The 18186-nt window shown below is 42.8% G+C and overlaps 2 non-coding genes across 2 annotated transcripts; both read left to right on the forward strand.

Moving 5' to 3' along the window:
• Positions 1-7146: 7146 nt before the first annotated feature.
• On the forward strand, positions 7147-7253 carry LOC140824886 (small nucleolar RNA R71). Its single transcript, XR_012116503.1, has one exon. It is a non-coding gene; the product is annotated as a small nucleolar RNA R71 (small nucleolar RNA).
• An 8904-nt stretch (positions 7254-16157) lies between these two features.
• LOC140824862 (small nucleolar RNA R71) lies at positions 16158-16263 on the forward strand. Its single transcript, XR_012116481.1, has one exon. It is a non-coding gene; the product is annotated as a small nucleolar RNA R71 (small nucleolar RNA).
• The last annotated feature ends 1923 nt before the right edge of the window (positions 16264-18186 follow it).

The raw sequence follows: 18186 nt of genomic DNA on the forward strand, positions 1-18186 counted from the left end.
TAAGGTCTTACTTGCATAGTAGATGGTATGAAATACCTTGTTCTTCCTTTGACCCAGCACCGCACCAACAGCTGTATCACTAGCATCGCACATTACCTCAAACGGTAACTCCCAATCAGGGGCAGTCAGCACAGGTGCTGTCACCAAGCTCTTCTTGAGTACTTCGAATGCCTGCAGACAAGTAGAATCAAAATTAAACTCAACATCTTTCATCAACAAAGAGGATAAAGGTTTAGCAATTTTAGAAAAATCCTTAATAAAACGCCTATAAAAACCCGCATGGCCTAGGAAACTTCGAACTCCCTTTATCGATGAAGGTGGTGGTAGATTTTGATCACTTCCACCTTGGCCTTGTCGACCTCGATTCCATTCTCCGATACTTTGTGTCCTAACACAATCCCTTCTTGCACCATGAAGTGACATTTCTCCCAATTTAACACCAAATTGCTCTCTTCACATCTAATGAGCACCAAATTCAAATTTTTTAAACATTCATCAAATGAAGAGCCAAAAATAGAGAAATCATCCATAAAAACTTCAAGAAAATTCTCAATCATGTCATGAAAAATAGCGGTCATGCATCTTTGAAATGTAGCAGGTGCATTGCATAGACCAAAGGGCATACGCCTAAACGCAAAAGTACCATAAGGGCAAGTGAAAGTAGTTTTCTCTTGGTCCTCGGGTGCAATTGTGATTTGGTTGTATCCCGAATATCCATCCAAAAAACAGTAAAATTCATGACCGGCTAATCGTTCAATCATTTGATAAATAAATGGCAAGGGGAAGTGATCTTTACGGGTTGCATCATTTAATTTCCTATAATCCATGCACACACGCCAACCCGTGACGATTCTAGTGGGAATCAACTCATTTTTTTCATTGGTAATAACAGTAATCCCACCCTTTTTAGGCACACATTGTACAGGACTTACCCACGCACTATCAGAGATAGGATAGATAATACCTGCGTCCAGAAGTTTGATCGTTTCAGCTTTTACTACCTCTTGCATCTTTGGATTGAGTCTCCTTTTTGGTTGTGCTAGAGGTGAGTACTTATCCTCCATTAGGATTTTGTGCATGCAGATCGAAGGACTTATCCCCTTGATGTCCGAAACTTTCCAAGCGAATGCTCCTCTATGCTCCTTAAGGACTCCCAAGAGCTTACTCTCCATATCATCTGTCAAAGAAGAGGAAATAATAACAGGCAGTTTATTATTTTCTCCTAAATATACGTACTTGAGATGTGGAGGTAGTGGTTTGAGCTCCAAAGTGGGTGGCTCCTCTAGGCTTGACTTTTGAGGCATTAAATCTTTTCTATCCCCCAATTCCTCTAGTCGAAGCCTCACTTGCTTTCTCCAAGGTGGAATGGCATTCAAATGAGCTACCATCTCCATCCTTTCCTCGTCCAGCTCGTCCTCCTGTTTTTCAGTAGTGAGAGTAGCCTCCAATGGCTCTTGCAATCCATCCTGCACAAAATCACAAACAAGAGAATCTAAGACATCAACGCGAAAACAACTATCATCGTGCATTGTGTGCTTGAGAGTATTAAAGACATCAAAAATAATTTCTTCTTCTCCAACTCTCAGTCTCAATTTTCCCTCGTCAACATCGATCAGTGCTTTCCCTGTAGCCAGAAATGGTCTCCCTAGGATTAAAGGCATCTCCAAATCTTCCTCCATATCAAGTACTACAAAATCTGCAGGAAAAATAAACTTATCCACTTTCACCAAGACATCTTCGATAATCCCACGTGGATACTTGACAGATCTGTCAGCCAGCTGCAATGACATCCTAGTTGGCTTGGGTTCACCCAATCCCAGTCTCCTAAACACAGAATACGGCATCAAATTAATACTCGCACCAAGATCACATAGAGCTTTATGAAAATTAATATCACCAATAATGCAAGGTATAGAGAAACTCCCTGGATCTTTTTGCTTAGGAGGCATCCTGTTTTGAACTAAAGCGGAGCAATTTTCAGTCAAGTTCACAGTCATATGATCTTCTAGCTTCCGCTTGTTTGCTAAGATATCTTTCAAGAATTTTGCATAACTTGGCATATTCAGTAAAGCATCAGCAAAAGGAATGTTAATATGCAATTTTTTGAATATCTCAAGAAATTTACCAAATTGTGCATCTAACTTAGCTTTTTTCAGTGCTGCAGGAAAAGGTAGGGGGATAACAATTTTACTCGGTGCAATAGGGGTAAAAGTAGAGTTAGAAGACTTACCTCCTTGTTGTTCCACCTCATCCTCACCTTGCTTGTTTTTTTCCTCCTTAGACTCAATTGCCTTTCCACTGCGCAATTCCACAGCTTTCACATGCTCTCTCGGGTTAGTCTCCGTGTTGCTCGGCAAAGTTCCTTGCTCCCTATTAGCAATTAACTTAGCCAATTGTCCAATTTGATTCTCTAACCCTTTTATGGATGCATCCTGATTCTGAAATCTCGTCTCGGTTGCAGAAATAAATTTAGTCATCATTTGCTCTAAATTTGACTTCTCCTCCCTAGGCGGTTCTGGCTTGAACCCTTGGTGCATCCCATATGGTGGACCTCTTTGCTGGCGATTCTGGTTGTTTTGACCTCCCCATGAAAAGTTTGGGTGATTCCTCCATCCCGGATTATATGTGTTTGAATACGGGTCATTTCTTGGACGGTTCTGGAATACCACTTGCTTTACCGGTGCTCCTTCAGGCACATAGAATGGATTTCCATCTTGGCAATCCTGCACGTCATCCTCACCTCCACACTTATCACAGAAAATTTGTAGTGACCCGTTCCAGAATCACCTACTAATCAAAAACTAAGCATGCAATTAACCTAATTAACAATAATCAGAGATAACAGCGGAAAAGTCAACAACAAATAATGGTTATACAACTCAATCGAAGTCTAGAATAACTCCAAATAAAATATCCAATACAACCATATCGAATCAAAACAATACCGATAAACTAAACCAACCAGCTACTCAACGTCCTCCTCCTGCTCCTCCTGAGCCGTCCAACCTGAGGCCTGCCCCGTGGGAATGGGGTGTCCAAGAATAAACAAAACCGAGGACGTGAGCGATAAGAACGCCCAGTACAAAAGTATGAGTATACAGACCTATATGAAATGCACATGCTATGATCATGATACCGGGGTAGTCAAGAAACAGGAGTCACAAAAGGATCTCAACAATGCTCAGTCTAGAGGCGCCAAGTGGATAGTGCCGCGCGGTCCAACCTCTGGGTCACTGCATCCACTACAAGACAGACGTGGACCTAAAATGTCCCGGACCACCGAAGCCCTCCCGACCCGTCGGCCACTGTGTACTCTCGGTGTCCATGCGTCCACAAGACAGGGCTGAGCGGCCCCAAGATATAGCTTATCTCGAAAGAGATACAGCTCAACAGTAAAGGCTATCTCGAAGAAGATACGGCTCAACATGAAATGCAACGTGCAGTAATAAACGTGACATAATAGCATGCATCATATGACATATATCAATGCACCACATAATCATGCAACACATATAAGAATGTATACTCAACCAGGATATCTCGGATAGTACTTTCGTACCTCTATCACAGCAAGCCTAGCCTTACGCAACACCGCTAATCAGGTCTAGAACAAGCCTACGCATCAAAAGCATACTCAATCAATACTACCATGCTCGACTAGCAAAACCAGTACTCCCTAGTACTACCAAAGGTTTAGGGTTTACCTTCGTCCGTCGACAGCCCTTTGATGTCGATTGCCTCGTAACTCAGGCGCCGCTACGCTACTACTCCTGGCAGCTCTTGGCTATCGCTCGACCAACAACTAACCCTAGAAACCTTCCAAATCTCTCACTAAAGACTCAATCTCAAGAAATGGCAATACCAAAATGAGGAATTCGAGCACTATTTATAGGCCATGTTCGGATCCTCCGAACAACACTTCGGAACGTCCGAACGCTACGTGTCCATTGGCTCTTGACAGCTCATGATCGGATCCTCCGATCATACACTTCGGACCGTCCGAACATGCACGTGTCCAGCTGCTCGTGACACCTCATGATCGGATCCACCGAACCCACCTCGGACCTTCCGAACTCTTCGGTGCTTCCGAACCATCTTCGGTCCGTCCGATCATGACTCGGTCAAAATTACACATTAAACCTTCTTAATCACCATTACTCCGTTAATTACCCAATTTGGAATTCGGGCTACTACATTCTCCCCCCCTTAAAAAGATTTCGTCCTCGAAATCAGGCAAGAGAATAAAACACCATTGTAATACACTGCAAATATTCTTCATTACAACTGTATAACAATTACATCCCAGGCTGATCCTGGTTCAGCGCAAAAACCTGACCTTGGGCACGAGGTCGAAGATTCGAACTACCCACTGCCTGACCCTGTCTCCTCTGCTGAACAGTCGTCTGGGATCCAGAACCGGATCCTGCTCCACCTCGCAACTGAGGACAATTCTTCTTAATATGCCCCATCTCTCCGCACAGATAACAAGCTCCTGCGGCTACTCGGCATTGCTCCGATGGATGGTTCTTCCCACAATGCACACAAGCATCCTTCTTCTCACCAAAGCGAACATCACCGCTAGACCTTGATCCAGATCCAGAAGAAGAAGAACCTGACTTCTTGAAAGACTGAGGTCGAGGGCTCAAAGTATGCGAAGGTCTAGAAGAAAAAATAGCCCTACCACGCTGGAGACTGATCTCTGCCTGGCGACACCGGTTCACTAACCCATCATAAGAAGTAGGATTATCACAGACAGTGACTCGATCAAAGATCTCCTGATTAAGGCCCTGGAGGAAATGATCATACTTGGCCTCAGAACTGCCACTGATATGAGGAGCGAAGGGTAACAACTCAAAGAATTTCTGCTGATACTCATCAACAGACATACTCCCCTGCTTAAGGTTCAGGAGCTCAATCGTCTTGGCCTGGCGAAGGGCTGGAGGAAAGTACAGCTGCATGAACGCTGCACGGAAATCGACCCAAGTCGCTCTACCCTGCGACTGAACTATCGGCGCAGAAGTTGATCGCCACCACCTGCGAGCACGGCCCTCGAGAAGAAAACTAAGGGTCTCTATCTTCTGCTCCTCGGTGCACTGGAATGCACGGAAACAACTCTCCATGCGTTCTATCCAATCCTCAGCATCATCGGGAGTCTCACCGCCAACTAAAGGCTTAGGCCCCATCTGCATGAAACGATGCATATCAAAACGCCTAGGACCATTCCGTCGATGACGATGGTCACGATGACGTCTATGATCGTCCTGGTCACCCCATCGACCTACACTCCCCTGACTACTCCCGTCACCAAAGTGGTCAGCCATTGCTACAACAATAGAATGGGGAAACTAGTAAATTGGTCAACGGAAATCCCAAAACAGAAATTTATATCCCAAAATCGTATGCATGCTCTGATACCATAAATGTAGTGACCCGTTCCAGAATCACCTACTAATCAAAAACTAAGCATGCAATTAACCTAATTAACAATAATCAGAGATAACAGCGGAAAAGTCAACAACAAATAATGGTTATACAACTCAATCGAAGTCTAGAATAACTCCAAATAAAATATCCAATACAACCATATCGAATCAAAACAATACCGATAAACTAAACCAACCAGCTACTCAACGTCCTCCTCCTGCTCCTCCTGAGCCGTCCAACCTGAGGCCTGCCCCGTGGGAATGGGGTGTCCAAGAATAAACAAAACCGAGGACGTGAGCGATAAGAACGCCCAGTACAAAAGTATGAGTATACAGACCTATATGAAATGCACATGCTATGATCATGATACCGGGGTAGTCAAGAAACAGGAGTCACAAAAGGATCTCAACAATGCTCAGTCTAGAGGCGCCAAGTGGATAGTGCCGCGCGGTCCAACCTCTGGGTCACTGCATCCACTACAAGACAGACGTGGACCTAAAATGTCCCGGACCACCGAAGCCCTCCCGACCCGTCGGCCACTGTGTACTCTCGGTGTCCATGCGTCCACAAGACAGGGCTGAGCGACCCCAAGATATAGCTTATCTCGAAAGAGATACAGCTCAACAGTAAAGGCTATCTCGAAGAAGATACGGCTCAACATGAAATGCAACGTGCAGTAATAAACGTGACATAATAGCATGCATCATATGACATATATCAATGCACCACATAATCATGCAACACATATAAGAATGTATACTCAACCAGGATATCTCGGATAGTACTTTCGTACCTCTATCACAGCAAGCCTAGCCTTACGCAACACCGCTAATCAGGTCTAGAACAAGCCTACGCATCAAAAGCATACTCAATCAATACTACCATGCTCGACTAGCAAAACCAGTACTCCCTAGTACTACCAAAGGTTTAGGGTTTACCTTCGTCCGTCGACAGCCCTTTGATGTCGATTGCCTCGTAACTCAGGCGCCGCTACGCTACTACTCCTGGCAGCTCTTGGCTATCGCTCGACCAACAACTAACCCTAGAAACCTTCCAAATCTCTCACTAAAGACTCAATCTCAAGAAATGGCAATACCAAAATGAGGAATTCGAGCACTATTTATAGGCCATGTTCGGATCCTCCGAACAACACTTCGGAACGTCCGAACGCTACGTGTCCATTGGCTCTTGACAGCTCATGATCGGATCCTCCGATCATACACTTCGGACCGTCCGAACATGCACGTGTCCAGCTGCTCGTGACACCTCATGATCGGATCCACCGAACCCACCTCGGACCTTCCGAACTCTTCGGTGCTTCCGAACCATCTTCGGTCCGTCCGATCATGACTCAGTCAAAATTACACATTAAACCTTCTTAATCACCATTACTCCGTTAATTACCCAATTTGGAATTCGGGCTACTACAAAATTTCTTGCAGACGCATAGCCGATCCACTCGCACTCATCCCATCAATCTTTCTGTTCAAAGCCTCTAACTGTGCTGACACCGCAGACAAATCAGTAACTTGATTAACCCCAGCACCTCGTCTCTGTCTATCAGACTGAGGCTGATAGCTACTAGCAGCCATCTCCTCTAATAACTCATATCCTTCCTCAGCCGTCTTCCTCAGTAAGTTACCACAGGCAGCAGCATCTATCATAGTACGGTTAGAAGTAAGCAGACCGTAGTAGAAAGTTTGAACAACTAACCCGAGAGGTAGCTCGTGGTGGGGACATCTCCTCAACAAGTCCTTATAGCGCTCCCATGCCTCGTAAAGTGACTCAAGCTCATGTTGAGCAAAAGTAGTAATGTCGGCTCTGAACTTCATAGTCTTCGACGGAGGAAAGTACTTGGTCAGGAATGCCTTTGCCATATCCTCCCATGTAGTGATAGACCCTACAGGTAAACAATTCAACCACGACTTAGCTTTATCTCTTAGTGAAAATGGAAATAAACGCAAACGAACAGCATCATCAGATACGCCATTAAACTTAAAAGTATCACAAATTTCAAGAAAGTCAGCTATATGAGAATTTGGGTCGTCAAGTGCACTTCCCCCAAATTGAACAGTGTTTTGAATCATCTGAATGATAGCTGGCTTGATCTCAAACTGGTTAGCTCGGATGACTGGTCTCACGATGCTTGGACGTGCTCCATCAAGAGACGGTTGTGCATAATCCATCATCGGAATGCGACGTGGTATCTCAACTTGTCTATTGTCACGCTGTTCCTCTCCACGTTCTTGCTCGTGTCTTTCCATCTGTTCTTTGAGTCTTTGTTGTTGTCTTCGTCTGCGGAAAGTTCTTTCGATTTCAGGATCAAATTCAAGCTCCACGTCAAGTGATCTTGGCATGCACCACAAGAAAAATCTGCAACACAATGAGAGTATCAAACAAAAATGAAATAAATAATACTAAAGAATTTAAATGAAAAATAAAAAATTGTGAATCAACAGTCCCCGGCAACGGCGCCAAAAACTTGATCGAGCAAAACTTGCACAGTGAATGGTCCCAAAATTTGTTTTATATATGAAAGCTCGATTTAAATATCGCAAGTGCACGATAGTCAAGTTATAATAAACGTACGTGAATACGAGTATCGATCCACAGGGACTGCGTTACAATAATTTTTTATTCTCAATTAAAATTTCTTTAGCAACGATAAAGTGGTTTGGTAATTAAACTAATGTAAATCAAATAACTAAAAGAATTAAAGCACAAAGAGAATGTATGCAATAATGCAATGATTAAGTTGGATTAAATCAAATGAAAGATGACTTTGTTGGGAATTATCAGTTCACCTACCACTCGTGTTTTAATAATTACCCTCGACTCTTACTCGTGCATTCGACGGAATTCCCTAGACTAATCAATATACTCTGTCGAGCTATATTAATACTAATCATAAACATGCAGTAATCAAGTGTCCTCAATTATTTAACAGTTTAAGATCGCCTTACGTTCTATGGAATCCTCTAGCTTTTATCCGGGTGAACTATCACTATCGACACGTACCCAATTCCGTATGTCTACTAAAATTGTAAGTCCGAGGTTTATACTATGCGATCCTATTGTTAATTAGTCTGTCGACATCGTTAACAACATGCAATAATCAAAGGAAGATAGCTAGGCTTCGCTTGAAACAAGAAATAACAATAGCATAAACAAATCACTTGTAAAAACGTCAAGAAATAATGTTAAACAACGAGTACGGGTAGGATCCCCTCAAATCCCAACAAATTTAGAGTTTAGCCAACCAAATTCATACTAGAAATCAACAATCTATGCAAGAGAATAAAATACTGAATAATAAAATACTAAATATGACGATGGAAGATGGCTGCGATGCTTGGAATTCTCGAGTTCTTCGAAAGTCTTCCTTACTCCTCGCCTTCTCTCCCAGAAAAAATGATGAAAATATGATGAATAATCCTCCCAGAGGCGCCCAATCTCGTGTATTAGGTTAGTGGTCTTGGATAGAGTCCATGAAAATAGAAACAAATCTCGCAGAATCTTGCTGGATCGCGTGACTCGCTAGGGCGGTAGGTTTTGACCGCTGGGGCGAGTGACTCTCGAATAAAAACTTTGAGCCTTCTCTCTAGTCTCGCTGGGGCGGCCACTTTTGACCGCCGAGCGAGAGATCTTCTGTTAAATTCTCTTGTCCAGGCTAGCAGTCTCGCTGGGACGGTCAGTTTTAACCGCCCTAGCGAGAGGTCTTCTGTTCGATATCCTCGGTAAGGCTAGAATGCTCGCTGGGGCGGTCAGTTTTGACCGCCCTAGCGAGACTTCTTCGTTGTTGTGCCCATTTTCTGCCATATTTGGTTCCATTCCTTCAAAATACCACAAAACACACGAGATCAGTCATATGCTAAATAATGCAAACAAAATGCAAGAATAAACTAAAACAAACTAATATGATGTATGAATACGATTCGAAACCAACACTAAAAACACGTAAAAACGAGTCCTATCATGTGCATAACCAAAATTCAATATACTTGGGGATTCACAACGAGTGATCAGACTAAATAACATGCAGTTCATTCATCCCACAATCATCATTGGCTACCAATTCACTAGTTTCACCATCACTGACACTCATGCAAGACAAATATGAATGCAAACAAATAAGAAGACGTATGACAACCCCCTCATACTAGACGTGTGCAATGTCCCCATTGCACAAAAGACTCAAAACACAGAAATGCAAACACAAATGCATACTAATAAACATGAAAGCTAAAAACATGCTAGACTGAAACAACGATAAAAAAAGAAAACAGAAAGCGAGAAAGAAATAAAAGTGCAAAGAAGGGGAAACAGTAAACTCCCCTAGTCAAGACTCCTCGTCGTCGTGCTCAGGTGGTGGCACTCCGACAGCGTCCCCCTGCTGCTGGTAGTCGTACTGAAAATGGAACGGGGGAGGGGGTGGCATAGTCGGTGGGAAGGTTTCTAGGTCAATTCCCCCGTGTATGAGCAACGCGCGCATCATGGAGTCCATTTGAGCTGCATGGTCAATGAAGTACGAGTTGATCTGATTTTGATGCGTCATGAAGGCGAGGGTTTCATCGATTTTTTCATTTTGGGGTCACCTCTGGGGTTGTTGTGGCAGACGTCGTGGGACGACAGTGCTTGATCCGCCGGCTTCCTCCTCCTGAGGGGGAAATTCACTGATTCATTTAGCACGTTTCTGCTGGAGGTCGTCCACACAAATAGGCTTCATAGGCTGCAACCACTCCTCGTCATCGTGAAATACAACTCCCGCTCTAGCACACAACTCAGAGATGATGGTGGGAAAGAACAAGCCGACATGACTGTTGTGGGTGCTCAGTGTGTTTTGCGAATTTATAAGTTTTACCACATTGATGTCGTATCCCTCGGTCAAAGCATAAAGCAGCACCACCCGCTCTTTCTGTACCTCGCTCTTATGCGAGACCGGCATCATCCTCCGAGCCACAAATAAATACCAAAGGGCAACTCCAGCTTTCAAATATTTCTCGTCAAAACAGCTTGGCATGCCGCCCAATGGTTTCCACATCGCGCCCGGATGGCACAATGTTGCGAGAATAGTATCATAATTTGGGTTGGCGACTAATGTATGGAAGTGAGAGTCGTCAACTTCCGTTGTCTCTAACAGTGCATTGATCGTAACCGAGTCATACGGTACATGTCTACCCCTAACAAAAAACATACCATCTCTCCCCTCCGCCGCATTGGCATAGAAATCGCGAACCACTGAGACTACCGCCGCCTTAGGTTGATTACCAAATTGTTCGCATTCACGCCTTTCCAAATCGACAAGAATACCCAAGTGTCTATCCTCAAACTGCCTCCGGACTCCCCTCTCGGCTATAGGGTTTCGGTGAATTTTGGCATGCTCGTATCTAGCCCTAGCCTCCATACTAACAAAACGATGTTTATCAAAGGCGGAAGATGAAGTACAGGACCCGGGGTTACCTCTTTGTTTCTTGGGAGCCATGGTGTGTGAAGATGGAGATGGTGACCGAAGAAGAAGATCCGAGTGATGGAATATTCTTGTGTCCCTACGAAGAAGTTCCACCTGGCCGAGGATTGGAGGAGGAATTGACAACCTGCACAAGAAAATTCAAGAAGAGAGTAAGGGAGAGTTAGGGATTTGGGGGGGGGGGGGGGGGGGGTGTTTCGCGCAGAATGAAAAGGGGAAAGGGGTTCTCGCGTCTATAAACGCAGGCGCGCTCGAGCGGTAGAAAAGTACCGCTCGAGCACCAAATTCTCGGAAGTCATTTTTCGCGCTCGAGCGGTACAAAATTACCGCCCGAGCGCGGAGTTCTCTGGAAGCTTGCGTTTGAAAACAAGTTGTCGCGCTCGAGCGGTACAAAATTACCGCCCGAGCGCCGAGCTCTCAGGAAATTTCGTTTTTTTTATAAAAAAAAACAAAACAACAATAAAAGAAAATAAAAGATAATGACAAGAAAGAAAGAAAAATCAAATTAAAATGCAAGAGAAGGGAAAGAAAGTAAGTTCTCAATTTACAGTCGAGAGCTAGACTGTCGGCCGGTCTCAGTTTGAATTGTCTTGGAACCGGGTGATTCCAAGTTGTGGCTCAACTGTACCACCCATGTAGTGCTTCAGGCGCTGGGCATTGACCGTAAATGTCCCATCCTTGCCATCTTTCAATTCTACAGCTCCCGATGGGTATACTTTCGAAATCACGAATGGACCGGACCATCGTGACTTCAGTTTTCCTGGAAACAATCTCAACCGAGAGTTATAGAGCAGGACATTTTCTCCTTCTTGGAATTCCCTTTCGATGATTCACCTGTCATGAGCCCTCTTTGTCTTTTCTTTGTAGGACAGTGCGAGATCATATGCCAGATTTCGGAATTCCTCCAACTGATCTAGTTGAAGCAAACGTCGTTCACCTGCATCAGTAAAGTTAAAGTTTAGTGCTTTTGTTGCCCAATATGCCTGATGCTCTAACTCTACAGGTAAGTGACATGCTTTACCAAACAATAATCTGTATGGTGTTGAGCCTATAGGTGTTTTGAAAGCAGTCCTATATGTCCAAAGAGCATCATCTAACCTCACCGACCAATCTTTCCTACTGACACCTACCACTTTCTCCAAAATTCGCTTTATCTCTCGGTTCGACACTTCCACTTGATCACTCGTCTGGGGGTGATAGGGGGTAGAGATCTTATGTGTGACACCATATTTGCTCAAAAGTTTTTCAAATAGTTTGTTGCAAAAATACATGCCACCATCACTAATGATTGCTCGTGGTGTTCCAAATCGGTTAAAAATGTTTTTCTTTAAAAATTTTAGGACCACTTGAGCATCATTAGTGACGTATGCTTCCGCCTCTACCCACTTAGACACATAATCCACCGCCACCAAGATGTATTTTTTCGTGAACGAATTGGGAAACGGTCCCATGAAGTCTATCCCCCACACATAAAAAACCTCACACTCAATGATATTATTTAAAGACATTTCATGACGGTTAGAGATGTTACCTGACCGCTGGCATTTATCACAATGTAGCACATAAGAACGAGCATCTTTAAAGATGGTTGGCCAATAAAATCCACATTCAAGTACCTTGGCTGCCGTCCTTGTTGGTCCGAAATGACCACCTACCTCACGGTCATGGCAATGGTTAAGAATTTGATCGAACTCTTCCTCTGCAACACACCTTCTTATCATGGCAGCTGCACAAATTTTGAACAAAAACGGTTCCTCCCAAAAATAGTATTTCACGTCAGAAAAGAATTTCTTTCGTTGGTGAAACGATAGGTTTGGTGGAGATGTGCCTGTGACAAGAAAGTTAGCGAAATTTGCATACCAAGGACAATTTCTCACCTCAAATAGTTGCTCATCAGGGAACCAATAATTGATAGCATGATCGATAGAATCATCACAAATAAATTCTAATCTATACAAGTGATCTGCTACCACATTCTCAACATCTTTATTGTCTTTGATTTCTAAGTCAAACTCTTGCAATAATAAAATCCACCGAAGTAAGCGTGGCTTTGCATCTTTTTTAGCAAGTAAGTATTTAAGGGCAGAATGATCAGTGAATACAATTACTTTGGACAAAATAAGGTATGAATGAAATTTGTCAAGTGCAAATACTACTGCAAGTAATTCCTTTTCAGTTGTTGCATAATTCAATTGAGCCTCATCTAAGGTCTTACTTGCATAGTAAATTGTATGAAATATCTTGTTTTGCCGCTGGCCAAGTACGGCCCCCACTGCAGTGTCACTGGCGTCGCACATGATCTCGAAAGGTAGATCCCAATCCGGTGCTACCAAGACAGGAGACGTCACCAAGCGTTCCTTCAAATTATCGTATGCCTATAAACAGTCAGAATTGAAATCAAATGGCACATCTTTCATAAGTAAGGAAGATAGAGGTTTGGCAATTTTTGAAAAATCTTTTATAAAACGCCAATAAAAATCGACGTGGCCTAAAAAACTTCTAACTCCCTTTATGGATGCCGGAGGTGGTAAGTTCTTGATAACTTCAACTTTCGCCTTATCCACCTCTATTCCGTGCTCCGAAATCTTGTGCCCTAGGACAATTCCCTCTTGTACCATGAAATGGCACTTTTCTCAATTTAGCACCAAATTCGTCTCCTCACATCTCAACAACACCACCTTCAAGTTCTAAAAACAGTCATCAAAAGAAGGGTCGAAAATAGAGAAGTCATCCATAAAAATTTCAAGAAAAGTTTCTATCATATCATGGAATATAGCGGTCATGCAACGTTGAAATGTGGCAGGGGCATTACAAAGACCAAACGGCATGCGGCAAAAAGCGAAAGTTCCATAAGGACAAGTGAAAGTGGTTTTATCTTGGTCCTCAGGTGCAATGGTGATTTGATTATACCCCGAATACCCATCTAGAAAACAATAAAACTCATGACCCGCTAACCTCTCAAGCATTTGATCAATAAAGGGAAGGGGAAAGTGGTCTTTTCGGGTGGCATCATTCGATTTCCTATAATCAATGCACACACGCCATCCCGTAACAGTCTTGGTGGGTATTAGTTCATTATTATCATTTGTAATCACAGTAATCCCACCCTTTTTTGGCACACACTGAACCGGACTTACCCATGCACTATCAGATATAGGATAGATAATACCTGCATCGAGAAGCTTAATCGTTTCTGCCTTTACTACCTCTTGCATCTTTGGATTCAATCTTCTCTGAGGTAGCACAAGAGGTGAGTACTTGTCTTCCATCAAGATCTTGTGCATGCAGACTGATGGATTGATCCCTTTGATATCCGTCACCTTCCACGCAAATGCACCCTTGTGCGCTTTCAGAACCTCCAACAGTTTGTCTTCCATCACATCTGTCAAAGCAGCAGAAATAATGACAGGTAAAGTGTTATTCTCACCTAAGTAAACGTACTTGAGGTGTGGAGGCAACGGCTTTAGCTCAAGTGTTGGTGGCTCCTCGATGCTTGACCTTTGAGGGGTCAAATCTCTTCGTTCTCCTAGATCCTCCAGTCGCATCCTCATTGGCTTTCTCCATGGATGGTTGGCATTAAAGTGTGCCACTATTTCAGCTTTTTCTTTGTCCAATTCCTCTTCTCCCAATTCAGTAGTGATAGCGGTCTCCAAAGGGTCCCTAAGAGCATCCTGCACATAGTGAGACACAAGAGAGTCAAAAGCATCAATTCCAAAACAACTATCAGAATGCAGTGTGTGCTTAAGTGCATTAAAAACATCAAAAGTAATCTTTTCCTCGCCCACTCTCAATCTCAACTTCCCTTCTTGCACATCAATCAGTGCCTTGCCAGTTGCAAGGAACGGTCTCCCCAAAATTAGAGGCATCTCTGTATCCTCCTCCATGTCGAGAACCACGAAATCCGCAGGAAAAATGAATTTGTCCACTTTCACTAGAACATCCTCAATCACTCCGCGGGGGTACTTGACAGATCTGTCAGCCAGTTGCAAGGACATCCTCGTCGGCTTAGGCTCTCCCAACCCAAGTTTCTTAAACACGGACAATGACATAAGATTAATACTTGCACCAAGATCACATAACGCTTTATGAAAAACAACATCACCAATCATGTAAGGAATAGAGAAACTCCCTGGGTCTTTTAGTTTCGGTGGGATTTTGTTTTGCACCAAAGCGGAGCAATTTTCAGTTAAGTTCACTGTCATGTGATCCTCCAACTTCCTCTTATTAGCTAAAATATCCTTCAAAAATTTAGCATAACTAGGCATTTGCATTAAAGCATCGGCGAAAGAAATATTGATATGCAATTTTTTAAATACCTCAAGAAACTTACCGAATTGTGCATCTAGTTTTGCTTTTTTCAATGCTGCAGGAAAAAGAGGAGGTATAACAATTTTACGTTGTGCAGTGGGTGCTGGTGTAGAGTTAGAAGACTTAACTTTAGATGTCTCAGTCAGTTCATCCGGTATTTGAATTTTTTCTTTTCCCTTTGACTCCAAAATTTTCCCACTCTTCAACTCAATGGCCTTCACTTGCTCTTTTGGATTAGTCTCAGTATTACTTGGCAAGGTGCCCGGCTCTCTACTTGCTACCATCTTTGCCAACTGTCCAATTTGAATCTCGAGCCCTTTTATCGATGCATCTTGGTTTTGAAGTCTAGTTTCAGTGGATGAAATAAACTTAGACATCATTTGCTCCAAGTTGGACTTTTCTTCTCTAGGAGGATCGGATCTGTACATCGGTTGTTTCCCATATTGTTGTCCTCCTTGCAGGTCTATTCTGACTGTTTTGACGGCCCCATGAGAAGTTGGGATGTTGCCTCCACCCAGGGTTGTATGTGTTCGAATAAGGGTCATTCCTTGAGAGGTTTTGGACTCCCACTTGATTCACTGGTGCCTCATTTTGCACATAGAATGGATTGTCATCTTGACAGTCCTTCGCATAGTGTTCCCCTCCACACTTTTCACAGAATATCTCTTGAAGACGCATCGCCGTGCCACCCACATTCAAGCTGTCTAGTTTCCTGTTTAAAGCATCAAGTTGTGCAGTAATAGCAGCAAAATCAGTCACCTGGTGAACTCCTGCACTCTTCCGCTGGTTGTTTCTTTCAGATTAAGGATGATAGCTGCTAGCAGCCATCTTCTTTAACAATTCATAGCCTTCCTCCACGGTTTTTCTCAACAGGTTTCCACAAGCAGCAGCATCTATCATAGTACGGTTAGGAGTAAGCAAACCATAATAAAATGTTTGAACGACTAACCCAAGTGGTAACTCGTGATGTGGGCATCTTCGTAGTAGATCCTTAAAGCGTTCCCATGCCTCATATAGAGATTCCTGATCGAATTGAGCAAATGTTGTAATGTCTGCCCGCAGCTTCATGGTCTTGGAGGGAGGGAAGTATTTGATGAGAAATGCTTTCGCCATGTCCTCCCATGTAGCGATCGCACCTACAGGCAAACAATTTAACCACGCTTTAGCTTTATCACGTAAGGAGAAAGGAAATAAACGTAACCTAACAGCATCATCAGAAACTCCATTGAATTTAAAAGTATCGCAAATTTCAAGAAAATCCGCGATGTGCGTGTTTGGGTCATCTATTGCAGTTCCTCCAAATTGGATTGTGTTCGTAATGAAATTACCGCCATTTTCTCCAGATTCAATTATGATATGATTGTGATTGACAGATTAGTCAATCTATATCTATTAGTTTGTACAAGATGTCGGACAAACAGAACCAGATGACAAAGATCGCTGTCATAGAAATGGTCAGATGGAACAGAATGTTTAAGTAGATTATATCAAATTGTGATTGTACTTGATTGTGTACTTGTGACAGAATATACCATAAGTTTTCTCATATATGATCTACCGACTGACAGTTAGTCAGAGGGTACTATCCAGATATTGGAAGATATTCCAGGAGCTGCAGTGCTGGATGCTAGCACTGACTGATAGGACATATGGTCGCTGGGTTATTGTATTCAGATTATCAGATGAATAGTGAGATAGTTACAAATGACATATTGTACAGTGAGTACTGCAGATTTCCTTGGTATAAGGATAATATCTCGGAGATACCTGAGATAAGATCTGATACGGTCAAAGAGGTGACAAAGAAAATGTAGCTAATTCAGAAAAGAATGAAGATAGTTCAGACCAGACAGACTTCATATGCCGACGTCGGATGGTGACGATTGGTATTCGAGACTGAAGATTGAATACACCCTTGACTGGGATAAACAGACTTGATAACAACTGATAATAATGAGTTGTTATGAACTGTAGTTTGATATATATATATACGGATGTTGTATAGCCAATATTGCGAGATTGATTTTATCAGAGTTATTGTGGAAGCCATAATCTGATATGGGATTAAGATTTCAGAATGATTTCATAGAGATAAGTTTCTGATTTAAACTCTATATACATTTCTTCTAATATATCTGAATTGATTAATTATGAGTTCGAGGACGAACTCAGATCTAAGAGGGGGAGAAATGTAATGCCCGAAATTTAATCATTATAATCAGACGTTGATTATTGACATGATTAAGGTTATAAGAACTCAAATGACGAGGCCGGGCGTCGTGGCATGGTTAGCCAAGAATTTGGACAGAACCTTCGGTGCTCGAGAGGTAGAAAAGGACCGCCCGAGCGCCAATGCATCGTAAATTGATCTTTGGACAGAACGTGTGGCGCCCGAGCGGTAGAAAATGACAGCTCGAGCGCCAGGGAATTGTAAGATAAGTAACCGGGCAGAAGGTTCGGCGCCCGGGCGGTCCGCCCGAGCGCCACCTGGAAATCATGAAGTGCGCCACTTGCTTTCATGCATGTCATGGATGTATATATACATATATATACACATGCAAATCCTTCAGAATATTCAGAAGGAAATCGAAAAATTGGGGAAAGGCTTTGTTCTTGAGTTTTGGAAATTAAGTACGAGAAATCCGTTCGTCAGATTTTCAATCTGACTTCGGTACCGTATTTCTAGCAACGACAGCTACAACTAGACGTAAGTTTTGTTACGTTTAGACATGATTTGAATTTAAGATGTTGCCAGAATTGAATATGATTCAGATATGGTATTTCTACTGCCGTAGATATTATATAATTGAAGTCAGATTAAAGAACAGACTGGTTATGTAATTGTTATGATTTTCGAAAGATATTGACCGAGATTCTATATCAGAATTGTGTTAATATTCAGATTATAAATTGTAGTGACACAAATTATGGGTTCGAGAATTATATTTGTGATGTTCAGATTGACGGGGTTATTCAGATTGTATCGT

The sequence above is a fragment of the Primulina eburnea genome, chromosome 2 (assembly GCF_022965805.1).
Source record: "Primulina eburnea isolate SZY01 chromosome 2, ASM2296580v1, whole genome shotgun sequence".
In the NCBI taxonomy this organism is placed as follows: domain Eukaryota; kingdom Viridiplantae; phylum Streptophyta; class Magnoliopsida; order Lamiales; family Gesneriaceae; genus Primulina; species Primulina eburnea.